This window comes from Rhinatrema bivittatum, chromosome 2 (assembly GCF_901001135.1).
Source record: "Rhinatrema bivittatum chromosome 2, aRhiBiv1.1, whole genome shotgun sequence".
In the NCBI taxonomy this organism is placed as follows: Eukaryota; Metazoa; Chordata; class Amphibia; order Gymnophiona; family Rhinatrematidae; genus Rhinatrema; species Rhinatrema bivittatum.
The window spans coordinates 171,135,317-171,155,238 of record NC_042616.1 but is presented as its reverse complement, the minus strand read 5'-3'; the positions used below and the strand labels follow the sequence as shown (position 1 = coordinate 171,155,238).

The 19,922-nt window shown below is 43.0% G+C and overlaps 1 protein-coding gene across 6 annotated transcripts in view; it reads left to right on the top strand.

Moving 5' to 3' along the window:
- Nucleotides 1-9,452: 9,452 nt before the first annotated feature.
- LOC115084259 (sterile alpha motif domain-containing protein 9-like) overlaps nt 9,453-19,922 on the top strand; it is a 49,977-nt gene continuing 39,507 nt past the window's right edge. For 5 of the 6 annotated variants that reach the window (XM_029588889.1, XM_029588888.1, XM_029588883.1 and 2 more), the window contains exon 1: nt 9,453-9,543. The gene's annotated coding sequence lies outside the window, so the exon portion shown is untranslated. Of the gene's footprint in view, nt 9,544-10,418; nt 10,662-19,922 lie in introns of those variants that run through there. The other variant, XM_029588886.1, reaches the window with a different exon arrangement.

The following is a 19,922-nucleotide window of genomic DNA, read 5'->3' as shown; positions in this document are numbered from 1 at the left end:
TCTACATACAATCAAACTACGCATCCAACACACGCTCCATACTCACAGCACACGATAATGCACCCAATCGCCTGTATTCCCATCCTTCAACACCCCTCTCTTATTACAAGGATACCGTTAAGGCACCCTAGACAACGCTCACTTATAAACCTGATGCCAATCCTAACTGCTCCGATCACCCAACTCCTAGGTCTTACCTTATTCTCCCTCAGTCTTTTCAATGCACAATCTCTAACAAAAAAATCCCTACTACTTAATGACTACCTCCTAGAGGCCAAACCTGACATATGCGCCATAACTGAGACATGGCTCAAACCCACGGACACTGCAATAATAAATCAACTGCCTACGCAGGACTACAACATCTTCTCCCTCCCCAGACTAAAAAAAAGAGGAGGGGGCATCTTACTAGCTACAAAAAAAGGCCTTGGCTTCAAACAACAACATTCAGCTACATCAGAACCCAAGTTAGAAATCGGATTCTTCTCCTCAGATCAACTCCAAATCCTATTAGTTTATGCCCCCCCAGGGCTCCTGGAAACTGACACCTCCCCGATCATCGAACTAATTACTACCACCATCAACTTGGACACCCCAGCAATCATCCTGGGAGATTTCAACTTACACGTTGACGAGCCGATTCCTTCACACAGCTGTGAATCCTTACTCACGGCCCTATCCGCCCTAGGATTTAACCAGATAGTCAAAAAACCCACTCACAAAGCAGGCCATACGCTTGATCTAATTTTTGTTAATTCAGGCATAAAACATCCTTCTCCCCCCAAATGTAAGAAGATACCCTGGTCGGATCATTCTCTTATCACTACCAAATTCACCTTAAATCAAATCATCAGGGAGCACGAACCTCAACCCTCCTTCCAATATAGGAAAACATGCACCACTGAAGACCTCAGCATGCAACTAATCCCTCAACTGACCAACATAGATCTCACCAATCCTAATACTGCTATTCGATCATGGAACAAAATTACGGAAAACATAGCTAACAAGCTCTGCCCCACCACAACAAAAAAATCTAACTCAAACCCGCAAAAAAACCAACCTTGGTTCACGGAAGAGCTAAGAAAACTGAAACTTACCCTAAGAAAGAAAGAAAGTAATTGGCGTAAAACCCCCTCCACGAGCACCCATGGCGCCTATAAACAGGCCCTCCACCAGTACAAATCCGCCACTTCTAAGTCCAAAAAGGACTACTACGCAAACAAGATCCATGATCTAGTCTTTGACGCCAAAGCACTTTTCTCCTTTGTCTCAAACCTCACAAAACCCACCACTCCAACCATTCCTTTCACTCAAGCACAATCAAAAGCCGAGGAACTGGCCCAGTACTTCCAGGACAAAATCAGCAAGCTCGTATCGCAGCTACCCATCACTACCTCGCCTTATTCGACCCCCGCACCAAACAATACCAATGCAGCCCCGCAGATGGACCAATTCGAACCCACATCAGCCAAAGAGGTCCAATCTATCCTGAACAAAATGAGACCGTCCTCTCACCCTGCTGACCACATTCCCTCCAAATCCCTCCTGTCCATCCCAGAAATCATATCACAAAAACTAGCAGACATCATCAATTGCTCCTTATCACAAGGCCTCTTCCCAGATGACCTCAAGATGGCAGCAATTAAACCGCTCCTAAAGAAGCCAAGCGCAGATCCCAAAGACCTGAACAGCTTCAGACCAATCGCCAATCTACCATTTATAGCCAAAATAATGGAAAAACTAGTGAACTCGCAAATTTCAGACTACCTCGAAGACAACAAACTCCTCTTCCCCTCACAATACGGATTTCGCAAAGCTGCCAGCACAGAATCCCTCTTGGTATCTCTAACGGACCACCTGATTCTGGGTCTTGACAAAGGTCATTCATTCCTTCTGATCCTGTTGGACCTTTCAGCTGCATTCGACACGGTCAACCACACCAGCCTCATAAAAACAACTATCAGCCATTGGAATCACAGGGTCCGCCCTAGCCTGGTTCAAAAGTTTCCTTAACAACAGAGGTTACAAAGTGAAAATACACAATAAGGAATCCACCCGTTTTCATGCCCCCATAGGAGTACCACAGGGATCCTCTTTATCACCTACCTTATTCAATATTTACTTACGCCCACTGTGCCTACTTCTAACGGATCTAAATCTCAAACACCTTATCTATGCAGACGATGTGCAGATAGTAATTCCCATTAAAGAAACACTAGTCAAAACACTGGAATACTGGAATACGTGCCAATCAAAAATCAATGATCTTCTCTCCAGCCTGAACCTCATACTAAACACCTCCAAAACAGAACTTATTCTCATTACTCCTGAAAACAACAATCAACATACCTTCATACCAAACATCCCCCTATCTTCTCAAGTCAGGGACCTAGGAGCCATTATTGACAACAATTTGAACCTAAAAGCTTATATAAACCGGACCACCAAGGACTGCTTCTATAAACTACAAGTATTAAAAAGAATTAAACATCTCTTCCACTTCCAAGATTTCAGAACCATACTTCAAGCAATAATCTTTGCTAAATTAGACTATTGCAACGCCATACTTCTGGGCCTTCCATCTTCATACACCAAACCGCTACAGATGGTTCAGAACACAGCGGCTAGAATCCTCACAAACTCCAAAAGAAGAGACCATATCTCACCCATCTTAAAAAATCTTCATTGGCTCCCCATCCAGGCCAGAATCCTCTACAAATCTATTACAATCATATACAAGTCAATCCACCACCTTTCATCCCTGGACCTTCAATACCCACTCAGCCTTCATACCTCTCAAAGACCAATCAGAGAAGCACACCGAGGATCCCTCCAGGTTCCGAACACAAAATCAACCAGTCACACAACGGCAAGAGACCGGGCACTCTCGACAGCTGGACCCGCACTTTGGAACTCAATTCCTACTAATCTCCGCCTAGAACCTTGCCTTCCAACCTTTCGCAAGAGACTAAAGACTTGGCTTTTTAAACAAGCCTTCCCGGACAGCTCATAACCCCCTCCAGTTCATATAACAATGTCTCTATATAGTACTGTAAATAATTATTAAATTTATTTATACTTCCCTTACAGTTCCTGTTACACCCCACTCTCCCCCTTTCTGCTCATTCCATGTTATTTTCCCCTGTTTTTTGTAACTGCTTCCCCCCCTGCACAAGTTTAGTTATACTGTTCACTGCACCCCTTGTTCTATGTGAACCGGCATGATGTGACTTGCTCATGAATGCCGGTATATAAAAAAGCTAAATAAAATAAATAAAATGAGAGGTGTTGAATGAGTAGATGTGACTCGGTTATTTACACTTTCGAATAATAGAAGGACTAGGGGGCATTCCATGAAGTTAGCAAGTATCACATTTAAGACTAATCGGAGAAAATTCTTTTTCACTCAACGCACAATAAAGTTCTGGAATTTGTTGCCAGAGGCTGTGGTTAGTGCATTTAGTGTAGCTGGGTTTAAAAAAGGTTTGGATAAGTTCTTGGAGGAGAAGTCCATTAACGACTATTAATCAAGTTTACTTAGGGAATAGCCACTGCTATTAATTGCATCAGTAGCATGGGATCTTCTTAATGTTTGGATAATTGCCAGGTTCTTGTGGCCTGGTTTGGCCTCTGTTGGAAACAGGATGCTGAGCTTGATGGACCCTTGGTCTGACCCAGCATGGCAATTTCTTATGTTCTTATGTTCTTAAACGTGCAGACAAAAACTAAACTGGAAAATGCAACATGCCAGACTCTGTATGCAGTGCAACAATAGAAAAATAAACATTTCTATTATTCATAAAACATTGAACAATAAAAACTAAGAAATATAAAACATAATAGTAAAATCAAATCAATAAATATAATAAATGCTAATAAAAAGAACATATTTCAAAATATAATTTTTTTAATTTTTCAAATACCAATAAAATATTGAAAAAAAGAGTAGATACATCAAATAATACACAATAATTAAAACTAATATGGAAAAAAAATACCCTGCTTTCCATACCTGGGAACTTTTGATTTACAGTCATCATGAGATTGTCATGGATTAACGCAGTGCAAAAACACATACACAAGCTGCCTCTCTCTCTCACACACACAGACACAAACAAGCTGCCATTCACACACACACACACAAACAAGCTACCTCACACACGGGCACATACACACAAGCTGCCTCTCAAAATCACAGACACACAAGCTGCCTCTCACGAAGTGCATACACACACACACAAGCAAGCTGCCTCTCTCTCACGTGGGGCCTCTTCTCTTTCTTCAGCCACCATCGGCCTGAGCTTCCGTGGTGGTCTCCAGCCTCTCTCTGTTCTTGTTATGGTTAATGGTGTTTGGGTGGATCCTTGGACACTGTGGCAGTTTGACCACGCCCACGGGGGCAGGAAATACTGTAGGCAGATATACCCGGAAGTCGTGACGTCAGAACAGGGGGATGTCCCTGAGGTTTGCGCCAACGTAGAGTCAAAGATCAGGGCGGCGTGCACGCGCGCGCCCTAGAGGTACCTTGAAGGAGAATGCCGGGAGGCAACACCAAAGCTGGTCCGGGGTCGCCGGAGAGAACGGCAAGCAGACGCCATGGGAGCCATCAGTCCAAGGTGAGTGGGAGGAGCCGCAAGTAGAGAGAGGTAGGCGGGGCGAAGCCGTCGAAGACCGACGGACACAACAGTTCTTCAGCCGCTGCCAGCCTAAGCTCCAGCCAGGGACTGATTGCAGGAAAATATTGGCCTGGGGGACTTTTTCAAAACTGGCTCATGGGGTATCTGACACCTTCTTGCACTTTCCCTGCAACATGTATATCAACAGCTCCCAAAAGGAATACTAAGTCAACCCTAGAACCCAGCAGAATTGAGCCAAAATATCTCCAAAATAATCTTTTCTAAATAACTAAGAAGCTGAACCCATTCTAGAGACCATGGGTGAACAGAGTTGCAGCCCCTATTCCATCCATGCAAACTGGTTGGGCCCCCTACACATCTGCTTATATCTCTTATAGAGACATATTCTGGATTCCTGAACTGGCTCTTGAACCAGCTGCAAGTAATGACACTGCCAGCCAATATCAGACACCACGCTCAGTCACAAACAGATTTTTTAGAATGAAGAAACTTTATTGGCACATACACACTAACAACCACAAAGAATGTACTCTTTCTCAGACACACCCACACTCTGAGAGTGTGTCTGTGTCAGAGACAAAGATACCCACACACATGCTCTCTTTCACAGACAAATTGTGTATGGGTTTGTGTGTCTCTCTCACACTTTCTGACACAGACACACAAACACTCTCTCTGACATGCTACTGTTGTACTGCTGCTTATGTGCTCACACAGGGGCCGATGCAATATTCTTTGCGGAAAGCGGGTGCTGACTTTTCAGCCCTTGCTTTCTTAACGCATGCATGGCACCTGCAAGGGGGGGCACCATGCAATATGTAAATTAGGGGATTGTACTAGGAAAGAGGCGCTAGGTTCACTTGCGCGACCTTAGCACCTCCTTGCTAACGCGACCCGCCGCGGCTGCCGGTTATGAAGACCAACGCTGATAAACTCGGCCTTGGTTTTCATAACCGGCCTGTCTGCCAGTAATCGGCAGCCATTTTCATTACTAGCAGACGGCCGGTTATGAAAACCAACGCCGAGTTTACCGGCGTCGTTCTTCATAACTCGGCAGTCTGCCAAGTTATTTATTTATTTTTACTTTAAAAAAGAAGTACAGAAAAGCAGTTTTTGCTGCTTTTCTGTACTTCTTTTCAATGCACTCAGCTATTAATGCCTACTCCAGGCAGGCGTTAATATCTGAGCGATAAATGTGCATCTGAGACGCACATTTATCTTTTTGCATTTGGAGTGAATGCGTAATAGCCTCATTCACATGCATTTGCATGTGTTGAGCGCTATCTCATTCACTCCGTGTCGGACGTGCATTAAATAGGCGCTAATCCCCCTATTGCATTAGGGGGTGGATAAGCGTCTATTTAACCCGCGTCTGACAGTGGGTTAAACAGTGCGCTGGGCTGAGTGCACTGTATTCCATCGGCCCCACAGTGAGTGCTCCCAGTCCAGCACTGCTGCATCATGGTGTAAAGTTCTTGCTTGCTGTCAGCCCTTCCCCATTCTGCAGCAGCCCCCTCCCTTTCCCAATCTCATTCTATAAGAGACTCGTTGGTTCCAGAATCAGCTCCTTCTCTCAGAGCTCAGTACAGTCACCTCAGACAGAAGCCTCCTCAACACTGCATAGGCACTTTCTCCAGGCTTTCCCCAATCCGACCTGTGCCTGTAACTTGCCTCCACTTCTCTGCACCCCTCCCACCACTCTAATGCATTCCTAATGACTGCAGGCTACACAGTCTACTGCTTTTATGGTTCTTCAGGATCTGCTCTGCCTACCGACTCCAGGGAAGAGGGGACAAGAAGTGACCCCCCTACTGTTCCCAGGGCTTATAAAAACAGAAAATTAAGCCCTGGCCAAGACTGGGGAGAGCCACTAACCCAAAGTAGCTCAGCTCCAGATGGAATCCTGCCTTCTGTTATGGAGCCAGAGCAGCCAGAATTGGTGTGAGGGTCTTAGGTGTCATTGGCGAAACTTCCAGCCTTGCACACACTTCTGGTCCCAACCTTCCCACAAATAATTTAAAAAATATGCATTTATAGTAACAGATTTTACATCAAAAAGAATATTCAGTGTTCTAAGGTAAAAATATCACTTAAAACATGTATATTATTTACATGCACTACTGTGGTACCAACCTGAAAACTCTGCAAAAATTGGGACTATAGTAAACATGTTGGCCCTCAGAAAGCTTTAAGTAAACTTAATTACAATACAGTAAACCTCCCATATGAAAAGAGCACTAACTGCCAGCACTCAAAAAGTAACAATCCTACCTATGAAAAGGCAACACTTCAAACATTACACCAGGCCTAAAACACCAATACACCTGATATTAGGAAAACAGAACAAACCAAGCTGAAACTATATGCTAGCAAAATACATGCAAAACACAAATGAACCCTCACCAAATACAGAATAAAGAGACAAAGTATAACTAGAAACATGCAGACAAAAACTGAATTGGAAACCGTAGCAAGACAGACTACGTATGTGGTGCAACAGTATAAAAACAGAAACATTACTATTCCTCATTAAACATCAAACAAAATCAAGAAATATAAACAATAAATCATAATAGTAAAACCATAATCATAAAAAGTATAAATATTCAAAACAGCTGATGAAAACGATACCCAATAATTATTTTTTAATTATTTCCAAATGCCCTTAAATACAGAATATAAACCAAATAAATAAAATATTTAAAACAGAAGACATCAAATAACACTCAATTATTAAAACTAATAAGGATTAAAAAAATGTCCCTGCTCTCCATACCTGGGAACTTTTAAATTCAAGTCACCCTGAGATTATCATCCAACACACACACACTTGCTTACTCACACACACATACATGTGTGCACATTCTCTCCCTCCCCAGAACATGCAAACAGAGGCTTCCTCAGCTTCTTTTTCACATACACACTATTTGCTCCTACGCATGTTCACTCACATGCTATTTGCTCACACATATGCTTTCTCAGACATACATTTATATTGTACTTCAAAGTGGATTATATTCAAGTACTGCAGATATTTCCCTATCCCCAGAGGGCTTATAAGCTAAATTTGTACACACACACACACACACACACACTCATACCAACTGACAGGGCCTCTTCTCAGACTGCAGCCTTCTTTTTCTGCCTTGTAGCCCAGCTGACAGGGGCCTCTTCTCTTCAGCCTCCCAGCTGAAGAAAAGAGGCCACTGTGAGCTGGGCCATGTGGCTGAAAAGAAGAGGCCCCTGTCAGCTGGGTCGCAAGGCAGAAAATAGAAGGCTGCGGTCTGGGGGCCTGCACCACCAAAGAGAAGAGGCTCTGTCAGCTAGTGTGTTCCGGGGAGAGTGAGAGCAAGTATGTGTGTGTGTGTTTGTGTGTGAGACAGCATATGTATGTGAGACGGCAGCCTCTTCTCTTCAGCCACGCAGCCTCTCTCCGTTCTTCAGCTGCCGCCAGCCTGAGCTCTGGTGGCGGCCCCCAGCCAGCTGAGGCAACCACAGCAGGGGCAGACAGTGTGAGGCAGACACCACAGCGGCGTTCTGAGAGGGGCATTTTTTTGCCACCTCAAATTTCTGCTGCCTGAAGCGGCCACCTCACCCTGCCTCATTATAGAGCCACCTCTTCTTCAGATATACTAGCAAGGCTTGGGCTCTGCGGGTGCAGGTCCCACTCTAACTGCTGGGATAGGTACAATATGATTTTCTTGTTCAATCTTAACCTTAAAATGACTTGCTCCTCTGACAGATCCAAAAATGATGCCCTAGTCCTGCATACCCTCTATAAAGGGTACCTCTCCTTTTCTTTTGTTCTCTCTCCCTCCTCGACCGTTGTGCCATGAGTATCCTTAAGCCTATTAGAGTCATTTTTTGGTTAGGATCTCCAACACATTCCCACCCATCCACCCCCTGTATGACCCAGTCTGTTCCAGTCACCGTCATTCCCCCCCCCCCCCCCAATAATGTCCAGTCCCAGACATACTCACTCTCACCCCACCCCCCAGTATGGCCTAGTCTGTCCCAGTCACACTCATTCCCACACCCTAGTCTGCCGCCATGTACATTAACCTGAAGAAGCCAGCCCTCTAACAGCAACATCATGAAAGATTGAACCTTTGGGGGAAAGCTGATAGTTGCTCAGCAGCGCATGGTTCAGAGGGAGGTAACTGCATTAAAAAGCTGTAGTGAATCTACTCGTGTAGTTTTGATGACGTGCACACTTAAGTCACTTTTAAAATAGCGACTTATCCACATACGTGCAAATCACACCCCAACTTACCCCTAACATGCCCATTTTTTGCGCATACTTTTACTCGTAAAGGTAGATATACACACTCATAGGTTACCCATTTTGAAAATATTGATTTTGTGCTTATATAAAGCATGCACATATATTTGTCCATATTTTGGCATGTAACTTTCTGAATATTCACCCATATATTGTTACATTCATTGCCACTTTAAATATTAGAAAAAAAATATTGGAAAATGCATGATAGGATTGAAAATGATAGCCACAGGATAGAAATTTGTTACTCTATTGAATCCAAGTGGTTTTATAAGGGACATCCTAGGGAAACAGCTATCTTTCCAGGAAAACATAGGGAGATTTTCAGTTCAGGCTCCTGGTGTGCATCAAAGTTTATTGCTAAACAATTATAGCTTGGTAATGCTCCTAGTATATTGGCGGTTTATTTTATTCTTGTTACACAAAACTGATTACCAGCAGAGTGCTCGTCTACTTCTCTTTTGTCAATAAATTGTGTACTGTACCTTTAAAATTGCAGCAAAACTAAATTCTTTCTCTGACTCATTAGGAAAGTGGGCTGATGCTTAGAACAATTTCCGTTACAATGTTGTTGCTACAAAAGCAAGAAATTAACAAGCCCGAGAGAATTTAAAACATCAGGTATGTTTTTTTTAATAGCATTAAATAAGTAATGTTTATTCACTAATGTTCATCTCAGAGTTATAATACCAACTTTGTTGAATGAAAAGGAGATACAACATTCTGTACTGTATTTATGTAGTTCATGTGAAAATCAGATCTTTCTTTGCAAAAGAAAATAGGAGGAAGTTAATTTTCTCTGTTTCTTGAACAGGATATTTTTGAAAAGGAACCACAAGGCACTATCACTGTTTAAAATTATTTTCATTTTTATCTTCATTAATCAGCAAACAATACAGAAACTATTTTTGCATGCAGAAAAAAATTACTTTTTGAGCTACATTAAAAAACCTGCAGAAAATCCAGGTATCTCAAATTAGAAACAGTAGACACAAAATCAGGAAAGCTAAATGCACATAATGCAATAAAATAACAAATGATGTTTTCCATATATGTATATACCAAAATGCTTTGATGTTTCTCATATGCTGTAAAAATAATACAATGAAAATAATGGTGTGGCTGGGGGAAAAGCAAGTGTGGGCACCTCTAAGTTAACCGAAAGATTGAAAAACAAACTGTGCAAATAATTTTGTTGTGTGGTTTTGTTGCTCTGTTGCATGGTTGTTTTTTTTTTTGTAATGTATTAATTTAATGATTGTAAGCCCCAAAGATCAAGAAAATTCAGATTAGAGGGAAATACATTTTCAAATAGAATAGCTAGAGAACTGCTGAGGAGCTGAGAAGAATATAGATAGGGGTGCATTTTTTCAGCTAATAGGATTAATCAAAGGACAGGAGATTCTCTGGCTAATTTTCTCTTCTAGCTGAAAAGATGCACCCTCGTCTATGATCTTCTTACTTCCTCATTGGTTCTTCCGGATTTTTCAAAGCAATGCTGAACACTTTCCTTATAAAGAGTAAGACTGGTGACCGGAACAGAGGGAACTCAAAGAGGATTAATGGGTGGTGAGGTTGGAGGATTATTGGAAAGAGAAACAGAGCAGTGTAATCTTGGATCTTGAAAGAGGTGAAGAGCTAGTGAAGTTTCTGAGAGCTGGAGGAAAAAGCTCACCTTTATTTCTGGTACCAGTAAGGAGGATCTTTATAAATGTTATGACTTTTTTCCTAGTATTGGGGTAAGTGCCAAAGTATGATATATATCTCTTCATTTTAAAGACATAGACCACATGACTTTGCAAATATTTCTGTGATGCTTTACGCTAAACTTTTCATGGAACTGGTGGGAAGAAGACTTTATACAAATTGTGTAAAAATCAAACGAAGTTCTATATGCATGTGCTTGAGTTTGTAGATCTAATATTGTGCTGCATGTGTAATAATTGTATCAAAACTTTCATGTTCAATACAAAATGTAATAAACTTTAGTTTGCAAACAATAATTAGGGAATATTAAATTTTGTATCTCAGTCCGCAAACTAGAGATAGTGGTAATATTTACTTCAGTAGCGTCCATTAACCTATGATAGAAAATGATTAAGTGCCCATTTTACTTTCCTTTAGAGATGAATAGCCCATAACATGGCTGTCCTCTCCAGCCCTCAATAGAAAGGAAAGTCATAATGATACGGGAGGGGGAGAAGGAGGGTGATTATGTTGGGAGGAGGGGGGAGTGGGTTAATCAGGAACTGTCAGAACACAGGCAGGACAAGATCATCTATGGGTTCTGTGTATTTAATAGGGATGTGAATCGTGTACCCGATCGTTTTAATGATCTGGATTGGCTGGGGGGAGAAAAAAATCGGATGGGCATGATTTTATTTTTAAAAAAATCGTTTTTCTGAATAGTGCGCACTAACGCGAGTTAGTGCGCACTATCAAAACTTGTTACTTAATGGTTTAAAAGTAACATTTGAGGAAATGTTCATTAGCTAGAGGTGCTTGGTGCTGTCCCCTGTGGCCATTTTGCTACCAGATATAGCACGCACTAGCCAGAAAGAGAAAAAAAGTGCCAGCAGGCTGCAGCAGTGACAGTGCCAGCAGTAGCCACTAGCCAGTTGCCAGTCTAGCCTCAGGCTGCCCTTTAAATTTAACCACTGTAAATATAATAAATTAATAATAAAGTTTTTTGTTTAGTTTTTCTATAGTATGTTAATGTTTTGAAGCTCAGGTTGCAAGTTTCTTTATTAAATGTTTTGTTTCACTAAAGTAGAATATAGAGAAGTACTTAATTTCATGTTATGTAAAGTTTCTTACTTTCTTTAGTTTAATACACAAAGTACTTCATTTTATTTTATTCTACTCTAGTGAAAAAAAAGTTTAGTTTAACACAGGAACTGCAAACTTGAGCACAGTGAATGGGGGGGGGGGGGAAGAGGGATGTGAAGGGGGAGACAGCCCCTGCATTCAGCAGCTCTGATTTTCTGAAGAGATCTGTCCTTCAGAGACCAGGGAGTGGGCCTGCTTGGCCCTTCATCAGGAATCAGCACCTTTCCCTTCCCTTTGTCAAGCTACCAACCATTTCCATTCACTGTGCTCAGTGGGAACCTTGATAACATCAATAAATAAGAGGGCAGCCAATAGGAATACATATTCATTCCTAACTGACCTTAACTGACCTGAAAAGTGTCAAATTGTATCATTTTCTGTTAGTGTGCACTAGCCAGAAAGAGAAAAAAAGTGCCAGCAGGCTGCAGCAGTGACAGTGCCAGCAGTAGCCACTAGCCAGTAGCCAGTCTAGCCTCAGCCTGCTCTTTAAATTTAACCACTGTAAATATAATAAATTAATAATAAATTTTTTTGTTTAGTTTTTCTATAGTATGTTAATGTTTTGGAGCTCAGGTTGCAAGTTTCTTTATTAAATGTTTTGTTTCACTAAAGTAGACTATAGAGAAGTACTTAATTTCATGTTATGTAAAGTTTCTTACTTTCTTTAGTTTAATACACAAAGTACTTCATTTTATTTTATTCTACTCTAGTGAAAAAAAAGTTTAGTTTAACACAGGAACTGCAAACTTGAGCACAGTGAATGGGGGGGGGGGGGGGGGGAAGGGATGTGAATGGGGAGGCAGCCCCTGCATTCAGCAGCTCTGATTTTCTGAAGAGATCTGTCCTTCAGAGACCAGAGAGTGGGACTGCTTGGCCCTTCATCTCCCCCTTTCCCTTCCCTTTGTCAAGCTACCAACCGTTTCCATTTCCCATCCCCCATATATTAAACCATCACCTCAGTGGGAACCTTGGTAACCTCACTAAATAAGAGGGCAGCCAATAGGAATACATATTCATTCCTAACTGACCTTAACTGACCTGAAAAGTGTCAAATTGTATCATTTTCTGTTAGTGCGCACTAACTCCCGTTAGTGCGCACTAACCCGATTAACGATTTTTTTTTTTACGATAAATCGGAGGAATTTCTATTGTATCGCACTCTTCAACGATTAATGACGATATTAAAAATATTGGACGATAATTTAAATCGTTAAAAAGCGATTCACATCCCTAGTGTTTAACGAGCACCAGAATGGGTAGATGAGGGGATGAATAGGACCACAAACAAGATACCCTGTAGAGCAGTAGCTGAAAAATTAGCTAATTAGAATGCAAGCGGATAATTGCAATAACAAATTGAAAAGTGTGAATAAAAATATGAGGAAATAAAATACCTATGGTGGCAATTTTGAATCTGCCCATGGGTCTTGCAGTCTCATATTCATTTTCATGGTATTTGTATGGGAGCAAGTGTAAAGCATGTACTAGAGAGTATATGTTGAAATTTCTAAGTGTACTTTACCTCCCCTGACCTGTCCCCACTCCTTTTTTATGAGGGAAAAAGTACGCGTGCTGTAAAACAGCCCCTTGCCTCCCTCATATACTCCAATGTATATTATACTCTTTCTTCGTACCCCTTCTCATTTCCTACTCCAAGTTAACACTTCCTGGTTATAATGTAACTTTATACTCCTTCAAACTGTCTCTATTTTTTGGTTGGTTATAGTTCCTACTTGTTCGATGTAAACTGAGTTGATTTGATTTGTATCAAGAAAGTCGGTATATAAAAGCCTTTATATAAAATAAATAAATAAATTAACTAAAACAAGTTTTACAAAAATACGTGAAAGGTTTTGATTATTGCACTCTGCACATACAATTATTTAGTCATTTAAATATAGTAATTTGGGGGCCGATGCAATACAGTGCGCTTAGCTGAGCGCACTGTTAACGTGCAGTTAGACGTGTGAAAAATAGGCGCTAATCAATCCCCTAATGCAATAAGGGGATTAGCACCTATTTTTCCCCTGTCTAATGCGGAGTGAATGCAGTAGCACTCATCACATGCAAATGCATGTGAATGAGACTATTAAGCATTCACTCCCGATGCAAAAAGATAAATGTGCATTTCAGGCCCAGTTTACCGGTGTAGGTCTTCATAACTCAGCGGTCTGTCAGTAATGAAAATGGCCGCCGATAAACTCAACTGCCATTTTCATTACTGGCAGACAGCGCTAAGATCCTAGCGTGACCCCCTAATTTAAATATTGCATGGCGCCCCCTCCCCCCTTTGGAGCACCATGTGCGCGTTAAGAGAGTGGGCGCTGATTGTTCAGCGCCTGCTTTCTACGCGCCTTTATTGCATCGGCCCCTTGAAATGTAACAGCATATATTTTACTAGGTCTGTGTTACACTGAGTGCCATAATTGTCTCTTCATTGTGAAGCCAACATCTCAAATGCAACAATGTATTTACTGTCGCTTCTAAAAATATTTGTATTAATTACAAATACTTAGAAAGCCTTTTTCAACCAGTTCAGCCTCTGAATTCAGAAAAATTTCCAATATGATTGTTTGAGATATTGACACTCCAAGTTTAAGCCTGGAGGAAGACATGGAACTAAGATATGTTGTATCCAAAATACTATTTGCTTCACAATGAGCCACAAGATAATTAACTATTATAGGTTCCTAGTCACTTTTTAATAAAATGCTACCTTTAGTATGTCGCATCTCAATTCATAGTGCAAATGAGAGCAAACGTGCACTTTATGCAGCATTCAGACACTGTTCAGAGACATCGATGCAATATTCAGTCTTCAACGTCTGATATCTGCTGGGTTATTTTTTAATCCAAAATACTTCTTAGCTGCTAATGGCATATCATTTTTCCAATTATAAACATGTACAAAAACACCACATATTTCTTGCCACTAGAATCATAATAGTGGTCACCTATACATAACGATCTGATTTTATCTGATATATATTTCTATCATTACGATCTAATGTAAAAATAGATACACAGAGAGTCACCAGAAATGAGGATTTAAACTCACAAGTCCCTGAAACTCTGCTGTCACTTGTTGTTCACTGCTCTAACAATAAGCCCACACCTTCCTTATCAGAGGTCCCTCCCAGACATCTGGCAAGCTTTGTGAGTATCAGTTTCGTTTTACAGGAAACTGGTCGGTCTTATTGTCTCAGACTTAACTGGCTCCCCTTCCTTTATGGCTCCTATGCATAGACCCAGCTGGAAGTGCTCTCACTAGGGATGTGCAAAGACAATTTTATTTCGGGGGGGGGGGGGAGTGGGGGGTTTGTTTCCTTGGTTTGTATAATGGATTTTTTTTTTGTTTGCTTCATTTGTTGAACTAAGAAAACAACATTAAACAAAACAAAAAAAAATCAAAATAGGCATCATCTAAGTCCTCCGACTCCCTCCCACCTTTGTGCAAGCCTCAGATCTTGGGCTGGTCCCAGCTGGGGCCTTCTAATTCTCCTCACCCTGGTCAAAATGCCCACAGGTTCCAGGCTTAACCAGCTGGGCTTAACCAGGCCCAGCTTTGGCCTCCTCTCCACTGACCACCCACCATCCTGCCTTCTACAAAATCACTTTCAGGCCGATACAGTAAAAATCGCGGGAGAGCTCCCGGCGCGCACAGGCCACTCTCCTGTGCGCGCGATTCAGTAAATACAATTATTCAAATTAGGGCCCACGGTAAAAAGGTGCTAGGGACACTAGCGTGTCCCTAGCGCCTCTTTTTGGACCGGAGCGGCGGCTGTCAGCGGGTTTGACAGCTGACGCACAATTTTGCCGGCGTCAGTTCTCAAACCCACTGACAGCCACGGGTTCGGAAATTGGACACCAGCAAAATTGAGCATCCGGTTTTCAACCTGAGAGCCGTGGGCCCATTTTACATTTTTTTTTTTTAATTTTTAATTATTTTTAACTTTTGGGACCTCCGACTTAATATCGCCAAGATATTAAGTCGGAGGGTGCACAGAAAAGCAGTTTTTACTGCTTTCCTGTACACTTTCCCGGTGCCGAGAGAAATTAAAGCCTACCTTTGGGTAGGCGCTAATTCCTGAAAGTAAAATGTGCGGCTTGGCTGCACATTTTACTTTCTGTATCGCGCGGGAATAACAAATAGGGCCATCAATATGCATTTGCATGTTGTGGGCGCTATTAGTTTCAGGGGGTTGGACGCGCGTTTTCGGCGCGCTATTACCCCTTACTGAATAAGGGGTAAAGCTAGCGCATTGAAAACACGCAGCCAAACGCGGGTTAACAGTGCACTCAGCCGGAGTGCACTTTACTGTATCGGCCTGTTTGCCAGGTACTTCCCCAGTCCCCACTTATCCCTTCCGAGGGATCTGGTGCCTTGTAAAGAGCAGCAACATTCCCTACCTACTCCTACCTGTTCTCTGTATTGTTGAAAATGGTGGTGCCAACCAGGGGCGAATTGGCCTATCGGGGGATCGGGCATCCCCCGGTGGGCCGATCGCTCCAGTCACATGGTCTGCAGTGTGCGGCCGTGACAGAGCCGCGCTCGGCAGACCACGTGATGTGTTCTGGGCTGGCCTGGGCGGCGAATACCCAGGCCGGTCGTCCTCGGGAATCCGCCGCTGGTGCCAGCCCTCCTGAGCGGCGCCAAAGTGACATCATTTTGGCATCTGGCTCAGATGTAGCCAGAACCTTGTTCTAACATAGTAAATGATAGCAGATAAGAATGAAAGTTGGCCCAAGAGAAAAAGAGAAAACACAAAAAAAAAAACCCCAAACAGAAGAAGAAAGAAGAAAAATAATGAAAGTATAGATAGGGACTCATATAGCATATACAGATGAATAGTGATCATAGTGCATAAGCAAGGCAAATTGGCTCCATATAGTTTCCCAAATAACAGATGTCTCCACAAGCTGGACCTAATTTATAACATGTGGTAGAGGAGTTAGGAGCAGAACATAACATTTCCTAATAGCAACCCCTGTGAGGCTGCTGGAATGGTGAGCTCCTTCCTGTCTGTTCAAAAGCAAGCATGCTGGAAGATCAGTGTGGCAATTTGAGTTAGCAGTCTAAGTAGGAGAAGTGATTTTTTTTTTTGTCCCCTAATTTCTGGTAGACTAGGCCTCACAACCTAGTGTCCCCTGGGTTAGGAAGGAGGCAGTCCTACCTGTTTGGTCCACAATCAACGTTGCTTCAAGGTATTTGCAATTTTACTTAAGGAATTGTGGATTTCACTCTTTGGTGTTTTTGCTGATCCCCTGGTCTTTTCTCAAGAAGAAAAAAAAATCCCCAAATATCCAGGCCTGGATTTGTCATTAGGCACACTAGGCCTGTGCCTAGGTTGGCAGAATTATGGGAGCAGCAGGCTGGCTGGCTGATAGTTTGCTGCCTTTCAGCTGGGATGGATATCACTCAGCAGAGAACAGCCCTCTGCTTCCTGATCCAGCTCAGGAGGCAGGGAATAGGAGAGGAAGGGGAGTGAGCCTGCAGCAAATAGAGCAAAGGGAGATTAGGAGCATCTGAGGGTGGAAGAGAGGCTGGGAGATAAGAGGAGGATCAGCTGGGGAGTATAGGTCTGGGTGTGAGGGGGGAACAAGGGGGAAGAGTTTTTTGTGTGTGCGAGAGAAGGGACTGATGCTAAAAGGTAAATTTTAAGATCCGCGCACGGGGGTCCATGTGCAAGGGGTTCCCGGCATATGTACACAAATGCGCTGATTGTATAGCATGCACACGCCGATGCGCGCATGTGCGTGCAAATGCTGACTTAAGCGCGTAAGGGGGGCAGTTTTACATTATGCACGCGACGACGGACTAGGCCTTTTCCCAGTTCCTTCCAAGTCCGCTCCAATAAAGCAGCGGACTAGGAGGGAACTTCCACAACCCCCTACCTAACCTGCCTTCCTTTTCCCCTATCCACCCCGACCCCTAATACCCCACTAACTTTTTTTTTTTGTTTGTTTGTTTTAAAACGTATCTGCTCTCCGGAGCAGTAGCAGGTTGCGCGGGCCGGTTGGCTGCCAACGCACACTTCAGCAGGACAGTTCCTAATTGAGCATCATGCCCTGCCCAGACCCCACCCCCAGCCTGCTCCTTTTTGCCAAACCCATTCTTCTGTGCATACAGACAGATAGGCACGTGGTTGCGGATGTTTGAAAATTCCCGTGGCCTGGCCACCATGAATCTGCCCATTTTGGTGCGCACCAGGTTTTTAAAATCCACCCTTAAGTGTATGTCACATTGGGTGGTATATTAGAGAGGGGATTTAAGGAGAAGCAGGACCACTTCTCTCCTCACTTCCCAGCCCGCTGGAATTCAAATCTTCCCTCCCTTGATCAGGGGCGGATTGAGGGAAAGTAGTGGCCCGGGGGGATTTATTTATTTATTTATTTGTTTAAGTGTTTTTATATACCGGGATACATTGGGAACATCATCTCGGTTCTCAGATAACTAAAAATAGCAACAGGCTTTACAGAGAACAAGTTACAAAGTGAACGTTAATAAGGTAACCGTGATAAGCTTGAACAAGTAACACAACAGGCTATATAGCGAACTGGCTACAAAGTGAACGTTAATTCAATGTAAGCATGAATAATTGGAATAGATGGCAGGGAAAATTTTACAGTGAGTAAATTGTAGCGGTTAAGATAAAAGTGGGTAACAATGCATGATTGTAACAAATGTCATAGGAAATCGGACTTAAGCAGTGGGAGGGAGGCAAGGTGTAAAGAGATACACCTGGAATAGTTTATGGTAGAAGAGAGTGAATGGTAGCTGGTAATATAGATTTAGGTAAGATGTGTAGTGGGAGGGGGATCGGGGGGGGTACTAGCTGGAACATACTGAATAGTTTGATAGAGTTTTAAAGGAGCGAAAAGGTGGTAATAGAGGGATTGTGAGGGGGGATTAGGTGAAAGCCTGTTTAAAGAGCCAGGTCTTGAGGTTCTGTTTGATTCTTTTTGACAAGATTCTAAGCGCAGGTTTGGGGGCATTCTGTTCCAGAAGGTGGGTCCGGCTAGGGAGAGGGTACGTGCCTTGGTGGATTTAAGTTTGGACAGCTTTGGAGAGGGAGTATGCATTGTGGCAAGGTGCTGAGCCCTGGTGGGTCTGTTATGGGGGTGGAATCGGAGGTGATCTTTGAACCAGGACATGCCATGCTTGTAGGTGGTTTTGTGGATAAGGGTGAGTGTTTTGTAAATGATCCTGGAGTTGATTGGCAGCCAGTGTAGGTGCTTGAGGACGGGGGTGATGTGATCTCCTCGGTGGGCATTGGTGAGTATGCGAGCTGCTGAATTTTGGAGCATCTGTAGGGGCCGTAGGGCGTTTTTTGGGAGGCCGAGGAGGATGGCATTACAATAGTCAAGCTTGGCAAGAATGGTAGCTTGCAGGACTGTGCGGAAATCATTGATGTGGAGTAGGGGTTTCAGTTTTTTGAGTGTGTGGAGCTTGAAGAAACCCTCTTTCAATGTTGAGTTAATGAATTTCTTCAAGTTATGGTGGTTATCAAGAACGACACCAAGGCTTCGCACTTATTGGGTGAATGTGGAGGTGGGAAGAGGTGGGTGGAGGGTGGAATAGTGGTTGCTGTGAGGGGGTGAGATGAAGAGGAGCTCCGTTTTGGAGGCATTGAGGGCTAAATAATTGTTGGCGAGCAGGGAGCTGATGGCTGCGAGAGCGGTTTCCCAAGTTTTTAGGGCCATGGGTATGGTATCAGTTACAGGAATCAGGATCTGAACATCGTCAGCATATATGAAGTGTGGGAGGCCGAGTCTTGATAGCAGTTGGCAGAGGGGTAAAAGGTATATATATTGAACATGGTGGAGGAGAGGGCGGAGCCTTGGGGGACTCCTTGTTGCAGGTTGACAGGTTTCGATTGGCAGGGCCTGCTTTTTACTTGGTATTGCCTGTTGGAAAGGTATGATTTGAACCAGGAGAGGGCGGTGTCAGTTACTCCTATTTCTTTTAGTCGCTCAATTAGTAGGATGTGATGGACCGTGTCGAATGCTGTGGAAATATCCAGAAGGGCAAGGATATATGATTGTCAAGGGCCTTTAGGATGTGGTCAGAGAGGGAGGTGAGTAGCGTTTCAGTGCTGTGGTAACGGCGAAAGCCGAATTGCGATGGGAATAAGATGTGGTGGTCATCAAGATAGGTCGTTAGTTGCCTG